At 45.6% G+C, this 20,892-nt stretch overlaps 1 protein-coding gene and 1 pseudogene across 1 annotated transcript in view; one reads left to right on the plus strand and one right to left on the minus strand.

The window, feature by feature from the left end:
• Positions 1–5,714: 5,714 nt before the first annotated feature.
• LOC148442445 (transmembrane protein 121) overlaps positions 5,715–20,892 on the plus strand; it is a 174,623-nt gene continuing 159,445 nt past the window's right edge. The window contains exon 1 of the mRNA XM_088463930.1: positions 5,715–5,853. The gene's annotated coding sequence lies outside the window, so the exon portion shown is untranslated. The remainder of the gene's footprint in view (positions 5,854–20,892) is intronic.
• On the minus strand, positions 11,422–14,234 carry LOC148442446 (uncharacterized; annotated as a pseudogene).

Raw genomic sequence — 20,892 nt, forward strand, 5'->3', positions numbered from 1 at the left:
CCTATATCCCTTTCTTAGAATCTTCCAATAGTGGGATGATCTTATTGACATTACTATGGGGACACGTAAATTAAACCCCGTACTTTTATTTTGTGTATGTATGTGTGTATATATATATATATAGAGAGAGAGTGCGCACAGCACAAGGGATGTTAGTGATGTCTATATGTCCCAGGTTCTTAACTTTTGTGTGGTAATCACCAGGTAATGTGCAACCTTGATTGCCAGACCACATGGTAGGCTTTATACCCATTTGGGAGATGGAATAGGAAGGGAATTGTTGTTTAAATCAGTGGTCGGGGAACAGGGGTAAATTACCCCACATGGGGTAAAAATGAAATTTCTGGTGGTAATGGACGGACAGCCAGGCATGCATATGAATCATTGTATAATATAGAATGATTCATATGCATGCCCGGCTGTGCCACTGGGAGGCTGAAAGACGGACGCCCGCTGAGATGTTATTACCAGTGGGCGCCCGGCTCCTTCCCTGCAGCGCCGCGTGAGCCGGAGGCTGGAGTTCTCTTCTGAACTCCAGCTTCCGCCTCTCTCCATGCGCACTACGGGAGAGACGTCATGACGTCTCTCCCATAGTACCGAGGAGCAGCCGGGCGGACAGGACGGCGGCGGATGCAGGAGCGGGGATTAAGGTAAGTGTTTTTTTTTTTTCCAAGCAGCACTACAGGGGCATTATATGGGGGCACTACTACAAGGGCATTATATGGGGGCACTACTACAGGGGCATAACTATGGGGGCACTACTATATGATTTCATTCCTTTCAAATCAAAGGGGTAATGTCGGCGTATCTAAATGTATTTTGGGGTAAAAGGTAAAAAAGTTCCCTGACCCCTGGTTTAAACTTTTTGTTTATCTAACAGAAAAGATAAAGGATTCCAGATCATCCACCCATATCAGGTCCTATCTACACAATTGTAAACAGGTTAAGTACAATACGTATATATAAAAACAGTGGGCACTAAACAGAAATGAAAACATCTAATTGTACAGTGAGTTTCAAATTAACAGTCTGGTCTAGCTCCCCCACAATGTGTAAGGAGCGCTCACATTGTTTATTCTATGTAAGTACAATACAGTAATAAAGAATTTCTCCTCTCTAGGTTGGACCAATACGTTGGATTCTGATACTGTCTTAACCTCTGACAGTTAGGAGTGATATTCCTACTCCTTAAGGAAATCTCTAGTTCTCCTTTGTACCATATACAATATGAGTAAAACCAAACCTGGGCATATTTCTTTTCATTTTTTGCTTTTACATTTTTCCTAGTGTTGTCTGGGCTGCTGTCAATCAAAGATATTTCGGTGTAGCTCAGAAGCCAGCTTTAGTCTGGATGTTACCCGTGAGTGCAGTTTCCTGCAATTTAATGGTGAGCAGTTATGCTAGTGTAGGAACATTCAGATATTGCGATACCTTAATGTTGGGCTGCAAAACTTAAGTATTTTTATATAGTATGAACAAAATACCCCGGTTTTATTTGCTACATCAACACATATTTGCAGTGGTGGTAATAGCTACAACAACAACTTTTAAACTAACACAAAATATGATCTGAGGTCAGGGCAGGCAGAAAACAAAGGAAAGAAATAAAAATAAAGATGTCCGCACAGACCTATAGTATATTCATAAATTATAACAATCCTCCATTCCAATCAATATATTGTCAATTAGTTTTAGGGGACAATATAAGCCCAATTACAAAACAAAGGAAATCCAGAAATCAACCAAGGACATCATCTTCAAGCACTGGCAAGCTGGCGCTTAATAGGGTGTTAACAGGACCCGGGTCACATGACCCAGGTCACCCATTCACACTGTAGGATTGCATGGGTCATTCCCATGTTCAACCCTGCTCGCTACCCGAGTTGGATTTCCTGGCCTCTTTTCCACTGAGCCGCAACACGGGTTGACATGGCAATGCCCTGGGTTATTTGGAGAGATTAAAAGGGGTATGAGAGACAAAGAATCCGTGTCACAAGAGATTCAAGAACTGTCTTTTGAGATCCAGTCTCTGACCAATCAGCGCAGCATAGAGGACAAATCAGCATTAAGTGCACCCTCTGGGGCATAACGCGTGGGGTACCGACCCTTGATTGAATAGCCCTCGGCTGATTGAATCTGCCTCTAATGCGGCCAATACATGGTGCAATTTTTTGCATGATATGGCCGATTTAAATCAATCGTATCGACCAATCTTGCACATCGTGTGCGATATTTGTATGATGTCGACGCGCGTGCCCGCCGTCGTAATTCTGCATTGTAGATCTTGATTGTAAGATTTCAACCTATCGTGTACGATGCACATCGTATGCTGTTTTGCTGGCGTAAGATCCGATGTACGAGGTCTTGCAAAATCCCTGGCCACTCCTCTCCTCCATTTTGGGGTTGACGGCGCAATGGAGATTAGCAATCGGATACGACGCATCGGTATTGCATGCTCGTATGTACAATCGTGTACACCATTTGACAAATTGTATAGAGAATTTCAAGGGGAATCGTACAAGAAATTTGAACGTTAGGAAATTGCACCGTGTATTGCCGACATTAGTATATCTGTCAGCTATTGTGTCACCAGCCCCAACTGTTTCAGCCTAGTCTTGTTGGTAAAAAATGGGGGTCCCCACGCCATTTATCCCCCCAAATTTCACTACCAGACTAGGCTAAATACAGTAACCCAAGGCTTGTACCTGATTTTATTATTTTTAACACTATGCTAGCCTGCACAGATCTATCAAAAGTGCCTCTCAGAGGCTGGTCATTTATTTAGGGGGGATTAGAGTGGTGTTGAGGTGGGTTCTTAACCCATCGCTTAGTAAATCTGAGGTTTCTATTCTAATGGTAATTCTGTTCTATCCTAAAGTGTGGTTTCTCTATGGTTTTTGAGCCAGATTTGAGTGGATTTTGAACCATTTATGGACACACACTCAGACAATGTGCTGCTGCAAACAAATGCTACATTTTTTTATTAAAGTGCCAACCAAGAAAATGTGCTATCGGATTCTTGTCCAGAACTAAGTGTTATGAAGGAAGAAAAATTTAATACAGTTAGAGCACTTTCAATATATCTTTCTAGAACAGAGGACGTCAGAAAGACAGAGCATCTCTTTGTAATTCCTGAAGGCCAACATCAGGAATAAGCTCCTTCCAAAACCACGTTTACAAGATGGATCAGGGAAGTCATCTTACAGAGGAAAGGATTAATGGCACGTTTCTGAGAGTATTGGTATCCTCCTGGGCTCACGGTCACAGGTGTCAACAGCAGAATGAATGCTCATCACTTCATACATCCTCCAAGCATTTTCTGGATGTCATTACTTTAGAGGACATTTGAAAGAAGTTTTCTTCAAATCAATGGATCAATAAAATCTGAGAGTGAATTGATCTGTGCTTCATTTCTTTTTAAACCCCCTAACTGCCATGGCAGCTCCAATATTTTTCAGATGCATGTTGAGAAGTCCATCAAAGACAAGGAAGGGAAGTACTGTAGGCACATTTTCCTGGATTGAGGGGCGGGGGTGGGGGGGGTTAAATGTATTCCTGTCTTTACTCAGCTGACCAAGGTTTAAACCCATACATCAGGGCCAGTGGCGTAAATTCATCCCAGATGCCCGGAGGCAAGTTATAATTTGGTGCCCCCTGTCATAGCCGCTGACACTGTAATGTAACAATTCGCATGCAGACAAGCTATAGATAGACAAAGGCGGCAGCTGATGGTCTGACATGGAGCTCTCCACTAGTGTATGGTGGCTTCTTAGGTGCCAGGAAAAGGTGCCATGTATTGGGCGACCATGACGGTACACTCCGGGTACATAGTTACAGCCATAAGTGGGATGAATGTTGTGGACAATGGAGGAGATGCCCCTCCAGTGCTGGAGCCCGGCGGCAGGTGCCTCCATTGTCTCCCATAGTTCTGTCCCTGATCAGGGCTGACATGGAGAAATTAATTTATCAGGCAAACACCGGAAATCCATAGCTTGCCCTGGCATTTACCAATAAATTAAATATATTAGGGAAGGGCTTAAGAAAAACCCCATAATTTAATGACATGTCTGTTTCTGAACAGTGTTAATAATAATAACTACCAACATGGCATTTACCGTTTAAAAAAACAAATACAGATGAAAATACAAAATAAAAGTACTAGTTGATTTTAAATCAAAACAAACATCTGTTGTGTTCCCATTTAAAATTCATAGGGGAATTATCAATATAAATGAATAATGCAAGTATAATACTGGGTACACACTGTAACGATATATTGCTCATACAGCCGACGAACGATATATTCATTCAGTGCATCGTCATTCGGGGACAGTCGGCCGGTCGTTGGGTCGGCCAGGTGAGTAGCCCACATAACGTAACAGCCCAACTAACAATTTATATAGTATTATTAGGAAGGATCAATATATATTCAGCCAATTAGAAGTGTTTAACAATAACCATCATCCTCATCAATGCGTATTTTGCACCACAGGTTGCGGCCCCACAAAAATACACCTCCTGACAGAATACCATGTACATCTTTGATGTGCACTGGCTAAGTCATATCTGCATGAACATGCCCTTTACTGTACTTGGACTACACTTAAACGCACCAAAGTCATGGTAACTAGCCGTCGTATCAAAACCATTTCATGGTAGTACCATTGCGATGGTTCATGCATGCACAAGAAATCCAGTTTGCATATCCACAATACACATCTGCAGTTGAGCAGCGACCTGTCCGCCACACAACTGTATATTAGCATCGGAAGAGCATAGCTTCTGCACCAGTTGATGACGGGTAACATCGGAAAGCCGACATCGAATGGTAAAAAAAAAAAAAAAAAACATTGATGGTTGTAAAATATTGACTGTCAATATCCATCCCCAGTCACCGTCATAAATATGTGGGAGGGGCTTCAATAATTCTTTTACTTTTTGACAATGCTGCAATGAAAATACCCGCCTGTATTTTACTACTGCATTATGGTTTATCTCTGAAGATGAAACTGTTGATGTTAAGTGGCCCTGAAATTTATAAGGCCAATATTAAAGAAAAAAAAAAGAAAACAATGATACAGTAAGTGCTAACATTCAAATCATGCTTTCCATCCCTACAACTAGTATATAGATCATTACAGATGCTTATGATTGTCACAGGTTGGGGGCTGCTGCTGTGAGTGCAGTTTGAGCTGCAGGTGAATTTACTTGCAGCAGCCATGCAGGCTAGAAGAGACAATCACGCATAATGGGTGGGAACACCTCTATGTATAAGTCTGTAGCAGAAGAAGAGAAGCCTCTCCGCTTATTGCCTACATCCCTCTCCCCTCCCCCTCCCCACACAACACTATCTCCACTGTTACTGGCATTTATCCTACAAATGACTGCCTGATTGCAGTGCTGTGCTGCTGGCTTCCTCTACTGAGTGCAGGCTAGGAGCAGGGGAGAGGAGGACCAGCATCTGCCTCCTAAACAAGGGGGGGAAAAGATGGGAGGTTTACATGGCAGTCTTTTTACATGATGCCGATGAATAATGCAGCTTTTCTGGGAATGAAGTTGGATTCACGAAAAAAAAAAAAAGTCTGGAAGAAGCATTGATTTTATTCCACTGGTGATACATCCGATTTGGGCGATAGGTATCGCGATTCTCTATGCTACTCATTTTCTTTTATCCGTTCTGGTGAATTTTTTTTAATCCAGAGGAAAAATAGCAACAAATCTCAGGAGGAAATGTAATGCTGGATCCTAACCATCCTTGTGGAAGAATAATGGCCTTTAACTTCAATTGGATTTAAAATTGATATCCAGCTGTTGCGAATATTTTGATATGACCACATGCTTGGCCGGATAAAGGTAAGAATAATTCCTATTTCATCTAAAAAAATATAACAGTGCCCGAATCTAATCTTTGTGTATTAGACTGTTTCAATGAATGAATATATTGCTTATGAATATTGTATACTAGCGGGCTGCATTTCCTCACTGCATCCCAACAGAAAGCCATATATTGTTGCTTATTATGAAATCAAATCACTGAACTATATTTTTTCTTCACTGGATCACGTAAGATCACCGGAGCTAGTATCTTGTCCCATCTCAATGAGCATGATGTGTCTTTCCTTGTGAAACCAATACCATCCGTTGAGAACATCTGTTTCTATATCAGATCATCTAAGTCTCAATTAAACATAAAGCTATTTACTGTACTGGTCCTTTTCAATGTATACAGTAATCAGACTGCTAGCAAAGACTACAATGCACAGCAATCAATGTTGTAGAGCTTCTGATTGGATCTATTTTATGTATATCCTCTACACATGTGATGCTGGAAATCATGATCAGTTCAAATTGTAAAATCTGATTAAGGTTTTAGAAAAAAACAGTGGTTTTATAGAATGAAGGTGGATTCTTTTATTGGTGTGATTACAGTAAATATGTCCAAATAACAGTCATGGCACTGAATTTGTTAGCTGGGTACTTTGAAGAAAATAGTATTCACAGGCAATAGTTTTATGTATAGGGGGCCTACTTGTATATCAATATGGCTCAAATTAAATAATTTCTATCGCAGCAACTAAAAATCATTTTTCAGGGTAATTTATCAATAAAAGTTCACCTGGGCAGCTTGTGATGCACACTGGCAGCGATACGGAGATGTTATCCACTTTGCTTGCCCCTACAGGTCCTCTAGGTGTTTTGCTGGATCACACATTAAACTGCACTAATTATTTTTAAAATAATGATAAATATTGATTTATTTATATATATTTTTGGTTTTATTAGCAGCATAGTGGTTAGTATTGCTGCTTCCTCAGTGCTGGGGTAGAGAGTTAAATTCTCGACCAGGGTCTTATCTGTGTGGCATTTGTACGTTATCCCTCTGTGAGTTTCTTCCAGGTGCTTCGGTTTACTACCACATTCAAAACACATACTGATTTGTTAATTGGCTGTTGATTTATATAATACCCCTTTCAGACTAGCAGCAAAATCCCATGTTATTTCATGGTTAACCCAGGTTGCTGCTAGGTCTGAAAGGGGCAAAGATTGGATTTCCGAGTCAAATGACACGGCAAGCCAACCGGGCAGCTTGCAGGGTCTAACATGGGAACGACCCATGTAACCCTGCAGTGTAAACGGGTAACCCGGGTCGTCTGACCCAAGTTGCATTTACAGCATGGGGACTTCCTGGTTTCTCGTCGCTTGGAGATGACATCATCTCCAAGTACTGGCAGGCAGTTCCACTGCACCCATGTGCAGCGTGAACAGCGCCAACCCTGGAATAACCCGGATCGGCACCACGGTTTGAACCTTGTTCCAAATATTGGGTCAGACCCGGGACATTAATGTAAAAGGAGTATTAGATAGGGCCTTTTTCAAATTTGTACGCTAGGCACACAGCAGCTGTGCGCATTTATGCTAATGCTGCAAGAGGTGTTAATAGATGTGTCCTGCAGGGGCAGATTATTAGAGGAGGGGGCCTGTGTGCAGTCTCCATCAGGACCCCCTCCTCTCTATCCTGTAACCGGTATTACACTCACTGCTGCTTCTTGCAGCGCAAGTATAAGCACTAGTAGACTCTGGCACTGTGCTAGAGTCTACAGGGCATGTGCAGGTCTTCAGGGAAATGGCGCGGCAGCCATTTTCCCGGCAATTCTACTGCTCATGAGCAAAATAACGAAAAAATGGCTGCTGCTCTATTTTCCTGGTGATTTAGGCACCCCTGGTGCTGCTGGTGCAGGACACCGGAGAAGTAAGTATTGAAGAAATGGGTGCAAGTTGTGCACCCATTATAGAAACGCCACTGGCATCCTGCATACTTGTGCTATCCTCTGCGGCTTCTGAGGATGCAGCATCAGGTCACTTGTGAGCACATTGGCCTCAGGAGGTTACTCAGAATGATTATCTCACATCCGTAGCTGAGGCCAGTAAATTTGTGCCTGAAGACGCAGACACTGGCCTGAACTCTTACAAAAAACGGGAGTGACAGACTCCTGTTTTCAGAAATGCTGCCTGGCCCCACCCCCTCTGCGACCGGAGAAGCAGCTCCAGGGCATACACAGTGCACACCCTGCATTGGACTTGTACGCAAACCATTGGGTTCATAGTGCCTGTGTGTTACAGAATTTAGGGGTCGATCCAGGGATGGACGCTAATGACACAACCGCTGCCTCTTTCTACACAATGCAGTGTTCTCCCCAGGCTGTTTGTTGCGGGCGCAACGCTCGGCAAGAAACAGCTGCCGCCTGCACTCCCCACCACCCCAATGCGCCGCTACTGCCTTGGACCATCCCCCTGCCCCAGTGCTGCGTCCACTGCCCGGCACTTCCCCCTGCCCCAATACGCCGCGTCCCCTGTTGCTCGGTCACCCTTAATGTGTCCTTGTTGCCACGGATGCCGGATGTGACGCCGAGCGCCGACATCACATGTTCTTCACCTTCGAGGCTCTGTGTCCGCCGGCCATAAGGACACGTTAGTGAGGGTTCCGGGACGCGGCGCATTGGGGCAGGGGAAGGTGCCGGGTATGGGATGCGGCATTCGGGTGAGTGAGAGTGCCGGGCAGGGGATGCTGCAATGGGGCAGGGGGACATTGTCCACAGTGCAGGGGTGGTGTCAGACTTGAGGGCAAAGATCCCTCCCCCAGTATAAAAGCACAGTCGCTTGAACTGATTGAAGAGAGTAGACCTGCGTCCACTCTCTCTGTGTTGGAGCTGAAAAAAAAAATCTGTGGGGACAGTATTTGGGAGCCTGCAAGTGGATCCAGTATCTGTGGAGCTGTATAAAAAATATATTGTATGTAGCCTGCAAGTGGATCCAGTATCTGTGGAGCTGTATAAAAAATATATTCTATGTAGCCTGCAAATGGGGACAGTATCTGTGGAGCTGCTCTATAAAAATATATTCTGTGTAGCCTGCAATAGGGGCCAGTATATGAGGGTTGTTAAAAAAATGGATTTAAAACATTTTTTTATTGCGAAGGCCCCCACCCGGCTACTTCTTGTTGCCACCTGGCTGGAAAAATTTTCTGTGGAGAACACTGCAATGGCTGTGAAACTATGCAAAAGTTGCAGGAGGCGTCTTTAGTAAAAAGATGCCCACTGCCGGCTTCTGTAATTAGCTGCTGCGTCTGAAGACTCAGCATCTGATCAACTGCGTCTACATCGGACATCTGAGTAACCTTTATGTTACTCAGGATGTCCTGTGAAATTACGCTGCCGGGGCCAGTGAAGCTGCGTCCAGGGATGAAGCTACTGACAGCAGCATGCCCAGACGCATCGCCGCCCCCAAACGCCAGCAGTATATCAGTGCTTTGGGGCACTGTGAGCAACATCCCTGAAACAGATCTGTACATGCGCAGTGTGGTCCCTGTGCATCAGCACATATCTGCAAACGTATGAGATGTACATAAATATCAAATTTACGTACATCTCTGAATTAGGCCCTTAGGGGGAGATGTGTAAGGTCTTGGAGAGAGAGAAAGTAAAAACCAATCAACTTCTAACTTAATTTTACAGCCTGTGCTTGAAAAATGACAGCAGCTGATTTACCGGTACTTTATCTCTCTCCACTATCTCTTTCACAGGCCTGATATATTTCACCCTTAATGCGCACATCCACTAGGCGATATTAATGAGCGATTGCACGATTATGACATCGTAATCATGCAATCGCTCATTAATCGTGCACAAATTGTGCACTATAATGTCAGAAACGACCAGCGATGCGCACTCCCGCTGGTCGTTTCCAACATCAATCATCGCCCGAACATGTCGGTCAATCTGCCGATAACGTTAGATGTTCGGGGATGAGAGTGGAGGGTGCCTGCACTGAACGACTAATCGTTCAGTGTAGGCACTGCAGGGGATGGGGAACGACGGTACGATTACGATGTTGTAATCGTACTGTCTTTCCCTAGTCGCCTAGTGGATGTGCGACTTTTAAACCTCCCATCGTCTGATTGACCAGCATGTGAATCAGTGACAATAAAACATACTCAATTGAAATAAAGACACAGAGACTTGTATTTGGCAGAATTTGTTAGCTATTTTATTTAAATAACAGATAATGAATTAGTTACTAAAATTAATTCAATTAATTTAAATATGGTGGCAAAGAAAGAACGGCTAACAACAGCCCAAGCCTAACACTATAAACACTATAACCACAACACATCCACTCAAGCCTTCTAATTTGACTACCCACCCGATCAGGTGATGATGCTGCTCCCGGCAGGGTGGTCTAGCAGACATTAACAGTCAACGAAGGTGAGCGAAACAAAGAGTAAAACCAATATTCACAGTGCTAATAGGTAACCTGCCGTTCTTTCCCACCAAAAGCAAGGTTCTTCTTAAACAACCTTGCCCCGCCACCATATAACTAACGTACAGAAACCACAACCTCAAACAGATCCTCAAGAAAAAGAACCAAACCTTCCTTAGCTAAATGTACCCCGTCAGAATGAAAAAGGTAAGTATACCTGAACTTAATCCTAGGATGTCTGACCTCCGCCCCGCCATTTCTCAAAACAAATTTTGAAACAGCCAAGTTCATCTTTTTCCGGGCTTCATCAATGGCTCTGCCATCCATCACACCACACCAAACCAATCTAGGGACCATGAAAGACCAGACTATTTTGCAAGCTGGCCATGCCAGCATAATCGGGCAGAAAACATCCACCACCGCATGCCTTAACTCCAGAGATGTCCTCTTGCCCAGATCATTCCCGCCTAGATGTATCACCAAGACTCTCAGTAAGCCATACCGCTGAACCTGCTGCAAGAGTTCAGGCTTAAGGCTCTCCCACAACATACCTCTAACCCCTAGCCATCTAACTCCACCAGATCCCAGAAAAAACGGCACCTCCTGAACTTGGCCATTCATTTGTTTTTTTGGCGGCTAACTATCCATACAGAACAATCATCAATAGCCACTCCTTTAAATGAGTGAAATAACAAAGAAAAGATTAAAGTTTATTGTAAAAAATCTTAGCATATTCAAGAATGTATATCTAACAGGGAACATATTAGTGAGGATCTGCCAAAAAGAAAAAATTTGATTTGAATCTTTAAAGATCAACAAGCTTCTGTGCCAATTTGAAGCGACATAAAGACACAAGAGGATAAGTTAAAAACAATATAAAGGCAGGGGGGGGGAGTTTGGGGCTAACACAAATGAACTCGACCGGAGAGAAAACGTAAAACCTGCTGAGGGACATATAATTATAATAACCAAATATCCAAATTAAGTCAATCAGATCAGGCAAAAAAAAAATCGGCGAAACTCTCCAGACTCCCACTGAAATCAAAGGCGAGTAGCTAATCCCCAAGTAGGAAAGACAGGGGAAAAACAAACAATACCAGGACCAATGACACTTCGTAAACACACAACAAACCATATGTAGCATGCATGCCCAACAATTAAACTTCAACGATTTGGCCGAATATAACGCTTATAACTGGCCATTTTCCACCGGCCAAGAGCCTGAATCTCTGACTCGGGAAATCCCGCAGTGGCGGCGGAAGTGGCAGCACCGATTTGAAACGTATGTGTGCCGAACTCCCCTGGTGAGAGGCCCATGCTGCAAAGACATCGACGCAGCATCCAGCTAAACTGAAATTTTGTCAGTGGAAGCCCATCACAATGCATCAGCCATGAGCCCTCCAATGAGGGTCTAACCGATGCATAATGAGTGGCCAAACTGACCGGACAAATTCGACAATCCGCCGAGGGGACCAATGTTATCCAGCCACCCCTGCCTAGCTGATCGGTCTTAGAACGACGCAATCTGCACAGCAAGGACCTCTCACCCACCTTCACATGCAAACGAGCATAGTTGCATCCCTCCACTTGGAGGGAGCAACCAATTCTGACACCCGGAAAGCACCATGAAAAGCCATGGAAAAAGTGAACTCAAACAAAAGCGTTTCGAAAACGGAAACCGTTACATCCGCAACTGCTCCCAGGATAGACGGTAACAAGGAAATGTCTATGGGATGTCTTTTATCGGGGGGTACCGGCTCAGCGGGCGCCCAACCTTTCAAGGCCCTTGTGATGAGAAAACTCCTTGTAAGGTCAGGGATTCCCTTCAATTTGGAGAAAAACGAAATACCTGCCATGTACCGTGAGACTACTGCTCTCGATCTGCCAGATACATACTGCTGCCAAATGAAAGAAAGCATCAGTTGATGCTGACCCTTACCTCCAAGCCCTTGTTCACGGGAAAAAACTTCCCATTCTCCCAAGACCGACGGTAAGCCTTGAGGGTGCCTGGGGCAATAGACAGTTCTGCTAACCCCTCCAAGCCGGCGTGATAACCTGCCAAACATAAGAGGGGCACAGCACACCATCATCGTCTGCATAAGGAGCCAATGTACAAAAACCTACCCCATTGACATCTGGACAGCGCATCGGCGTACATGTTGAGCTCGAAACAGCACATTGTGACGTAAACAGGCAAGCACCAGCTACGCTAGCACACGCAAAACCAGCAGAGACTTTGCCCTCTGACTGTTTATCGCATGCACCACGCACAGATTGTGACATCTGAACAGAATGCTGCGATTGCAGATGCGCTCGCCCCATACCTCCAAGGCCACCATTATTGGGAACAATTCCAAGAGCAGCATATTTCTTGTCAAACCTGTACGCACCCACTCCTCCGGCCAAGTAGCGACACACCAGGATCCCCTCAGGTAGCAACCGAACCCCGAAGATCCTGCTGCGTCAGTAAAAAGCTGCAAATCCACATTGTCCACAAGGGGTGATAACCAGATCCTGACCCCATTAAAGTCCGCCAGAAAGGAAACCCAAACTTCCAGGTCTCTTTTTATTTCTGATGATAAACGGATCAAATGGTGAGGTCTGGAAACCCCCGCTGTGGCCCTCTCTAGCTTTCGAAAAAATACCCTACCCATCGGTATAACTCTACAGGCGAAGTTCATACCACCCAACAATGATTGGGCCTGCCTAAGAGAAATTTGCGTGCAACTAAACAGTCTGAAATGAATTTTCGCAATTTGTCAACTTTATCGCGCAGAAGATGACAGGAGCCAGCCAAGGTATCAATCTCGATACCTAAAAACAACAAACACGAGAGGGGTCCCTATGTCTTTTCGTCTGCCATTGGTACTACAAAATGAAAGAATATCGCTCTCATGGAACCAAGTAACTCGCTACAACACTCTGAACCAGCGGGCCCCAAGCAGAGAAAGTCATTGAGTGCGCTATCCCATGACCCCCACATGAAAACTCCACCTACCAATGAAGGAAGGTGCTAAATTTCTCAAAGAATGCGCAGGAAATCGAACACTCCATAGGCAAGCACTTGTCTATGAAGTATTCTCCCGAAAATGCGAAAACCCATGAACCTAAACGATTCAGGGTGCAAAGGGAGCAAACGAAAGGCTGACTCAATATCCATCTTAGCCATGAGGGCCCCGTGTCCATATGTCCTCACGATACTGAGCTCATCATCAAAAGACTGATACCTCACTGAACAGTGGGCCTGATTCGGACCCGGTCGCAAGCGCTGAGCGCTCGCAACCGGGTCGATGGTGGCCCACAGTGCATGCGCACAACGCTCCGTGTGTGACATCCGTCGTGTGCATGCGCGAGACCCGGCTAGTGACGGGCAATCTTTCACTCCGGGTCTCGCACCAAAGGGGGCGAGCTGTCGATGTTGAGTGGCAGCTCGCCCCCCTTTGGTGGGCGGACCGGGGGGCGGCCCCACTGACATCACTGTTAGAGCTGAAATCTCTCTGGGGCTTACGGCCACGAGATCCTACCACAAGGGTCTCGTCGCAAGCCCGATGGTTTTGACAATCGCGATCATCAACCTGGCCGCTCCCACAGCTATGCGAGCGGCCAGGAGGCCGCACAAAAAAAACGCCCTGATTCAGAGCGAGCGCTCTTTCAGAGTGTCCGGCTCTGAATCAGGGCCACCGTTCATGAGGTATAGCATCATTAACCGAGGACCCTGGTGGATAAGACAGATGCTGGATCAGCCAAAATTTTCCTGGAGTTTTCTCGGGCACCACCCCCACCGTGGAAATAATTAGATTCCCCACTGGAGGATGTGCAAAAGGACCTGCCATCTGCCCCAACTGAACCTCTTTCTCGATCTTTGACTGAAGGTCCTGTGCCTGTCCTACCTCCGGCTTTGGGAGTAGCTCCTCCCCCTGACCTGGATCCCTGCTAGGCAGACAACCGGAGGCAATTAGAGGCGGGGTGTGATCCATTACAACGCAAGCAAAGGTGTCGAAAATGACACCGCAGACCCTAGGGACAGGTGGCGAAACATTTACCTTTAAAAGGTGTCTACGAGGAAAGCCGCCCAGGGCCAGTCTGCCGGCGCCCCGAGGAGGGATCAGAACCTGGGCGCCACGCTCCAGACCCCCCCTATTAGTATCCCCGCCTACCCGGGTCTCCTCTGCTCCACCTTTTAGGTGGTTGTGTGACATCAAGTCACACTTCCACATCCTTGCACCCGAAATCTAAGCATTTAGATCCATCCTGCTTGCGCCTAAACTCCTTGTCATAGGCCCTCCAGGCGTTGCCTCTGGATTTACGCTGCATCCCGTGAATCAGGTGGATATACCGTATAACATTCAGGTGCTCCCCTGGGCGATCTTTCAAGTAGCATGCTGCAAATACGCAAAACCCAGCAAGCCAGTTATCATAAGAGCGAAAAGCTTCTACCCCCACACCGCCTTTAGCTTTAGCTGCTTTGAAATCTTTTTTGGCTTGCTCAGTTAAGATAAACTTGTCCACGTAATCGCCCTTCTTGATTTTATTCTTGCAACAATCGTGCAAACCCCACAATACTGCTGTATTGTCGCAATGCACTACGCCAAACTGACACTGATGCTTCTTGGACTTCCGCCAACTACTCCCATGACGCCGCCACTTGGCCTGCTTATCGCGCCTATCAGCCTCCCTGGGCGCATATTTAGCATCCCTCTTCTGCGCCTTTGTCACACTGCTGGCCCACAAACAGCAGGCGTTCGCTTGGGAACGCCTACGTTTGTGAAGTCACCCCCGCCACGCCTACAGAATGGGGCGAGCTGTCGATCAACATCGACAGCCATCCCTTTTGTAGTGAGCCCCGAAGCGAGTGCTTTTTGCACTCGTTCCGGGGTTCACGCACGCCGCGCGTGCGCACTGGGCCACCATCGACCCACTTGCGAGCACTATGCGCTTGCGAGCGGGTCTGAATCAGGCCCAGAGTCAGCAACATCAACATCTTCTGAGGTCTCATCTGACGACCCTGACTGCTCGCCCCCGGAAACGGCCGATGATGAAGCCTCCTCAATGTCGCCATCCAGCTCCATAGCCTCGCCCTCACCAGCATCTGAAAAAGACAATAAAGCCGCCCCCTGGGCCGAAACCCTGGGCACGGCCGACACCGCAGGAGAAGACACAGCAGCACTAGCCCCAGACGCCTCTGGCCTTGCCACCAACTGAGCTGCAGCAGAGCCCATAGCCCTGCAAGCCTGCATGAACTGATCTACCGCTGGCCCCAGAGTAGCAGAAAATGAACGCTGCCTCTGATCCATACCTTCATTAGCTGCTTGGCTAGGAGCCAGTGCCGCAACCATGGGAGCAAAAGCAGATGCCATTGATGACATCATGGCCGTAAAAGCTGCAGGGTCAAAGGACTGACTTGCACCCCCACTGAGGACCTGAGTATCCGCATAGCCAGAAACTGCTGCCCCAGAAATGACCCTGCCCGCTGATGGCTGATTAGCAGTAATAGCATTTGGCTGAGCAATGGTACATGTCAGCCTGTTGTCAACAGAACTGACCATGGCCTGTCAATAATCCTCCATATTAAATTTAAGCTCCATCCCCCTTCCCTCAGCTCCCCCTGTCACAAAATGGCCGCTCGCATTCCTGCCAGACGGAGCCCTTACTCTGCTGACAGGGCCATCAATCTCCCTTTCCTCATCTGCAACACTGTGGGAAAGGCCTCCCTACCTCTCCGGCTACAAACAGGGCTTTTAATAGCCCCCTCCACGGTGCGTGCGCGCGCGCCCCTATGACACATGCACCCGTGGGGGGCGAGCTTCCCACGGCCTCGCGGCAGCTCTGCCCGCCCGCGGGCTCACTATGCGCTGATCGCTGCTGCTCCGTCAGCCGCGCCTGACCTCCCCTCATGGCTGCTCCTAGCAGCTGTGTCCCCTCTGTGCTGACGGCTGGCCAGCGCGGCTGTGCCTACCCAACCATGACGCCGCGGGGTCGCGCCACTCCTGCTAGCCACCTCTGTCCCTTCTTGTGAGGCAGGAGCCTCTCGAAGACGTCCTACCTCTTCCTCCTGCACCCGGATACGGGCGGGGGTACGCAAAGCGCGACATGGGCGGGGCATGGCTACCAAATGGGGGGGGTTCCAGTATCCCGCACAGCTAAGTTAGTACACAGCGGTAGGAGATAAATGAAGACAAGACAGAAAGATAGATGCAGGAAAAGAAAGACAAGTAGAGCTATTGAAAGAAAGTGCCACGTACCACAGAGCTCAGGTAAGAGCACTTACCCATTCCAAAGAAAGGAACAAAAGAGGCTGATTCTGCCTCCAACAAACTCCAATATCCCTGCTACCACCTACAACCCTAAAAAACCCATAGGCCCTTATTCTCACATGGTTCCCCAGACAGGTCCACCCCCAGCCTAGGAAGTTTAACCCACTCCACTCCTATACAGTCATTTTGTTTATCAGATTGTAAGCTCCAATGGGGCAGGAACTGATGTGAACAATAAATATTCTCTGTACAGTAGGGATGGGCATCGATCTACGATCTTTTCAAAATATAAATGCTCATGCCCGATGCATCAGGATTTTTAGATCATTCTGGAGACATGGGCGGGTTGCATGACGCACTGCACTTTTTAGATGATAAGGATCCTTTCCTATTAGAATTATCCTTGTACAGTATTGTGCACGCATCATGTTGGCAGGACAGTTACTTTTTCCTATAACATAATCATTGATCTCTATGAGAGATGAGCGGGTTCGGTTTCCTGAGAACCCAACCCACCCGAATTACGGGGATCCGAGGCAGATATGAGTCGGCTTGGGTTTTCCCGCCTGACTGGGATCTAAAAACGAGGCAAAACGTTGTCATCCCCCTATCAGATTCTGGATTCTATAAAGGTCCCGCGATTTGACGCCATTTTTCATTCCAGCTGTGGAGAGTGAAGAGAGAGGGAGCTGTGCTGTTGTTAATACTTGTTATTGTTAATTGCATGCTGACGTTGTGCATAGGGGCTGGCTACTGTTGTCCATAAGGGCTGACTGTTGTCTATAGAGGGGCTGGCTGGCTGCTGTCGTGTCCATAGGGGCTGGCTGGCTGTCATTGTCCTGTCCATAGGGGCTGGCTGGCTGTCGTTGTCCTGTCCATAGGGTGGCTGTTGTACTTGTCCTGTCCATAGGGGCTGGCTGGCTGTAGTGCTGTGTTGTCCAGGGGGTGCTCTGTCCTTCAGGGGTGCTCTTCACCCACCCCCAGTGTGAAAAAAATTATTGTTAGCTTAGCCACACTTGTCATCAGTGCAGGGGTGCTGTGCTGCTAAGGGGCTGCTGCCTCTTTTCAGGGGTTCACCCCTTTGTTACAAAAAAAGTGTTTATTTTTTTTGTGTGCGTGTTAGCCACACCTGGCTGTCACTGTCATCGGCGTAGCTGCGCAGGAGTGCTGTGCTCCTGTCTGTCAAGGGGCTGCTGCCCAAAATAATAAAGATAAAACCAACAATCTTTTTTGTGTGTGGTTGTGTGCGTAGTGAGTATGGAGGACAGTCACATGACCGGAGAGCAGGATCCACATACCAGTCTTGTAGCTGCCGGCATCAGTCATGATGACGATGCAAGGCCGTCAACGTCATCTATGAAGGTCGATGTACCAGGGCTTAAGTCAGGCCAAAAAGTCAGGCTAAAAAAAAATCAACTTTACCCTGTTAAAGCAAAAAAAAATTTAAAGCTAAGTTGGCTTTAGAGAACCATAAAATTGGCAATATGCCATTCACTATACAAAGTGGAAAGGATAAGGCATTGGCCTGTATTTATGACTGATGGTTCTAGTGATAATTTAAGCCCCTCTGCTTGTAGGAGAGGTACAAAAAAATTTAACATTGTTAAGACGAGTAAGACACCGGGACCATCTGTGTGCTCGGAAAAATCAGAAATCCCAGAGGAGAGTACAAGTGTGTCCACGGTTGCCATGTGTGAGCCTGACCTTTCTAATATTGTACTTGAAGAGGATCCTCCTTCCACCATTTGTGTGCCTTCTGACGTAGAAATGCTTCTGTGGAATTGCTCAAAGAGGATGAGGAGGATATTTATGTAGTTGGCGATAACAACAAGGATGATGAAGTTGTTGATGATGAGGATGTTGATGGCGAGGATGTTTGTGTAAAAACCGTATATCAGGCAACAGTTGTTGCCCATGGTGGGAAAAATCCCATTGTCTCCATGCCTGGGCAAAGGACCAAAGCATCCACATCTCATGTGTGGAATCATTTCCACCTAAATCCAGACAACCTTTTCCAAGCCATTTGTAACCATTGCCAAGTAACAGTGAGTAGAGGTAAGGACCATAACCATCTAGGAACCTCCTCCCTGTTGCGTCACTTGCAGCGCATTCATCAAATTGGAAAGAGTATTTCAAATTCAGAAGCTTTGGGGACAAAAAAACGAACAACAATCAGTCCAGTGTCACCTAGCTGCTCCCTTCTATCTGGATTCAAGCTCCTGCAATCTCCACCACGAACGGCCGCATCATGATCAATATCCTCAATCGTGATCAGAAGTAGTCCTGCATCCAATTTCAAAAGCATGACTGACTCCTCTCCTATCCGTGATTCCTCAGTAGAATCCTTGAGTTCTACATCTGTTGCTGCTGCTGGGGACCAAGAAAGGGACCAAGAAGTCTACTACTAGTAGTAAGTTAAAAAACATTTGACAAAATTCCTTTGATAGAGGAAGTAAGTATAACAGCTGTCACCCAGTTTCATAGCGGATCACTGACACCATGACGGCTGTACTAGTATTAGATGGTGAAATAATAGAAAATGAGGATGATAGTGTGAAGGAAGTGCAAAAGGAGGATGAGGGAGAAATTTGTGTCCTGTCTGAAGCTAATGAGGATGTTGATGAGGATGTTTGCGTAAATGCAGTTCTTGCTCATGATAAAAAGAAAGCCAGAGAAGCAACGTCTTGGGTGTGGAATTATTTTAATTTAAATTCTGACAACAGTTGTGAAGGCATCTGTTCCATTTGTAAAGCCAAAGTTAGCAGAGGAAGGGGCGTTAACCATCTAGGCACCTCCTCCCTGTTACGTCATTTGCAGCAAGTTCATGCAGTTTGTTTAACAAAATTATAATAATGTGTAAATTAATAACAAGCAGTCTAGTATCAGCTACAAGCAGTTTGGCCCAGCACATGCAATCTCCACCACCAACACCCTCATCATCAACCTCCTCCTTAATAATTGAAGGTAGTCCTTCCAAAAAATGTTTTATGGGGGCCCAAACAAACCTAGGAGTTCAGCCACGAAAGTGTCAGTCCTAGTGGCTAAAGTGCTTGGTTTATTAAACTGTGCATGTCCTTTATAATATCCCACATAAGAGTGGGTGGGAGAGACAATTCCATCTGGCACCTCTTTTCTTTACATTTTGCACAATTTGGGGCATTGCCGACTGACATTATTATAGTTTATTAAACTTCCATCTTGTCTGCCACTGCTGTGTGGTAATGTTTCATAGATGTCCTATATTTTTTTAAACTGACGTGCATTTGTGCCGCTGCTCTGTCGCTTACTTTAGCCAGCCAGCTCGCTGCAGCCTTTGGCCTATATTGGTAAAAAATAGTGAGATCAATATTGTGAGCTGTGAGGTGGTTACAAATGCATGGAAATGCTTGAAAATGATTTTTTTAAGGTTAATAATACTATAGAAACAAAAATAGGCCCACATGATGTGGTTTTATCTGTTTATATAACTTTTGAAAAAAATACAGATTCAAAACCCCCCCCAAAAAAACACCAAGGAAAAAAATCCACAATCAGATTCAGATCCAAAACCAGGGGAGATCCAGATCCAAAACTAAAACACGGGGGTCGGTGCACATCTCTAATCTGTATGAAGAACTAATATTTTGGTGTACTGACAATATTCTAATCCAACAATTTGTACCTCCCAACCGTAGCGATTTTTGTCCCGATTGGAAGGGACTGTCTCATGAATGGCACATTCTTCCCGATTTAGAGGAGCCTGGGAGGCCACACCTACTATACCAAGACCACACCCCCAGCATCCCACAACTTGTGGCCCAATTAAAAAAAATTAAAAAAATGGTTAATTACATTGGGCAGCATTAAACCATAAAATTAGAATTATTGATTTTAAGCCTAAACCCAGGTCTCAGAAGTAGGGATAGTAGCTAGCCAAGAAATTAGTATTTCTTTTGGGGTATGTACAAGAGAAAAATAGTACACAGATAGTGCTAGTTATCTGAACCAATAATACTGGAATATGAATAATATATTCAATTCTAATATTGGTAATTAAATATCTATTAGTAAAACATCTTTCAGTATAAAAGTACCATAATTCTTATTTAGATTTAACCACCTATATCATTGTCATGAATTATTAAACTGTGGGCTCCCAAGCAGCTGAATAATGCAATATAGATAATGGAGTCTTAATATGACAACTTCCTTGTAAGTTAGCAAGAAACAGTGTTTTATAATTAATGTATATCAAAGCTGAAACAATAATTGAATGGGCAACTGACTTAAAGCTCTAGTTTTAATATTATTGCTTTCATGAACTGCATATTATGAATGAGACAAGTAAAAACATTGTATGGTGTGTGAGTATTAGTATTAGGGAGCCCTGCTGAGTCCATCC

The sequence above is a fragment of the Taudactylus pleione genome, unplaced genomic scaffold (assembly GCF_031769625.1).
Source record: "Taudactylus pleione unplaced genomic scaffold, aTauple2 ptg001508l, whole genome shotgun sequence".
NCBI classification, from domain to species: Eukaryota; Metazoa; Chordata; class Amphibia; order Anura; family Myobatrachidae; genus Taudactylus; species Taudactylus pleione.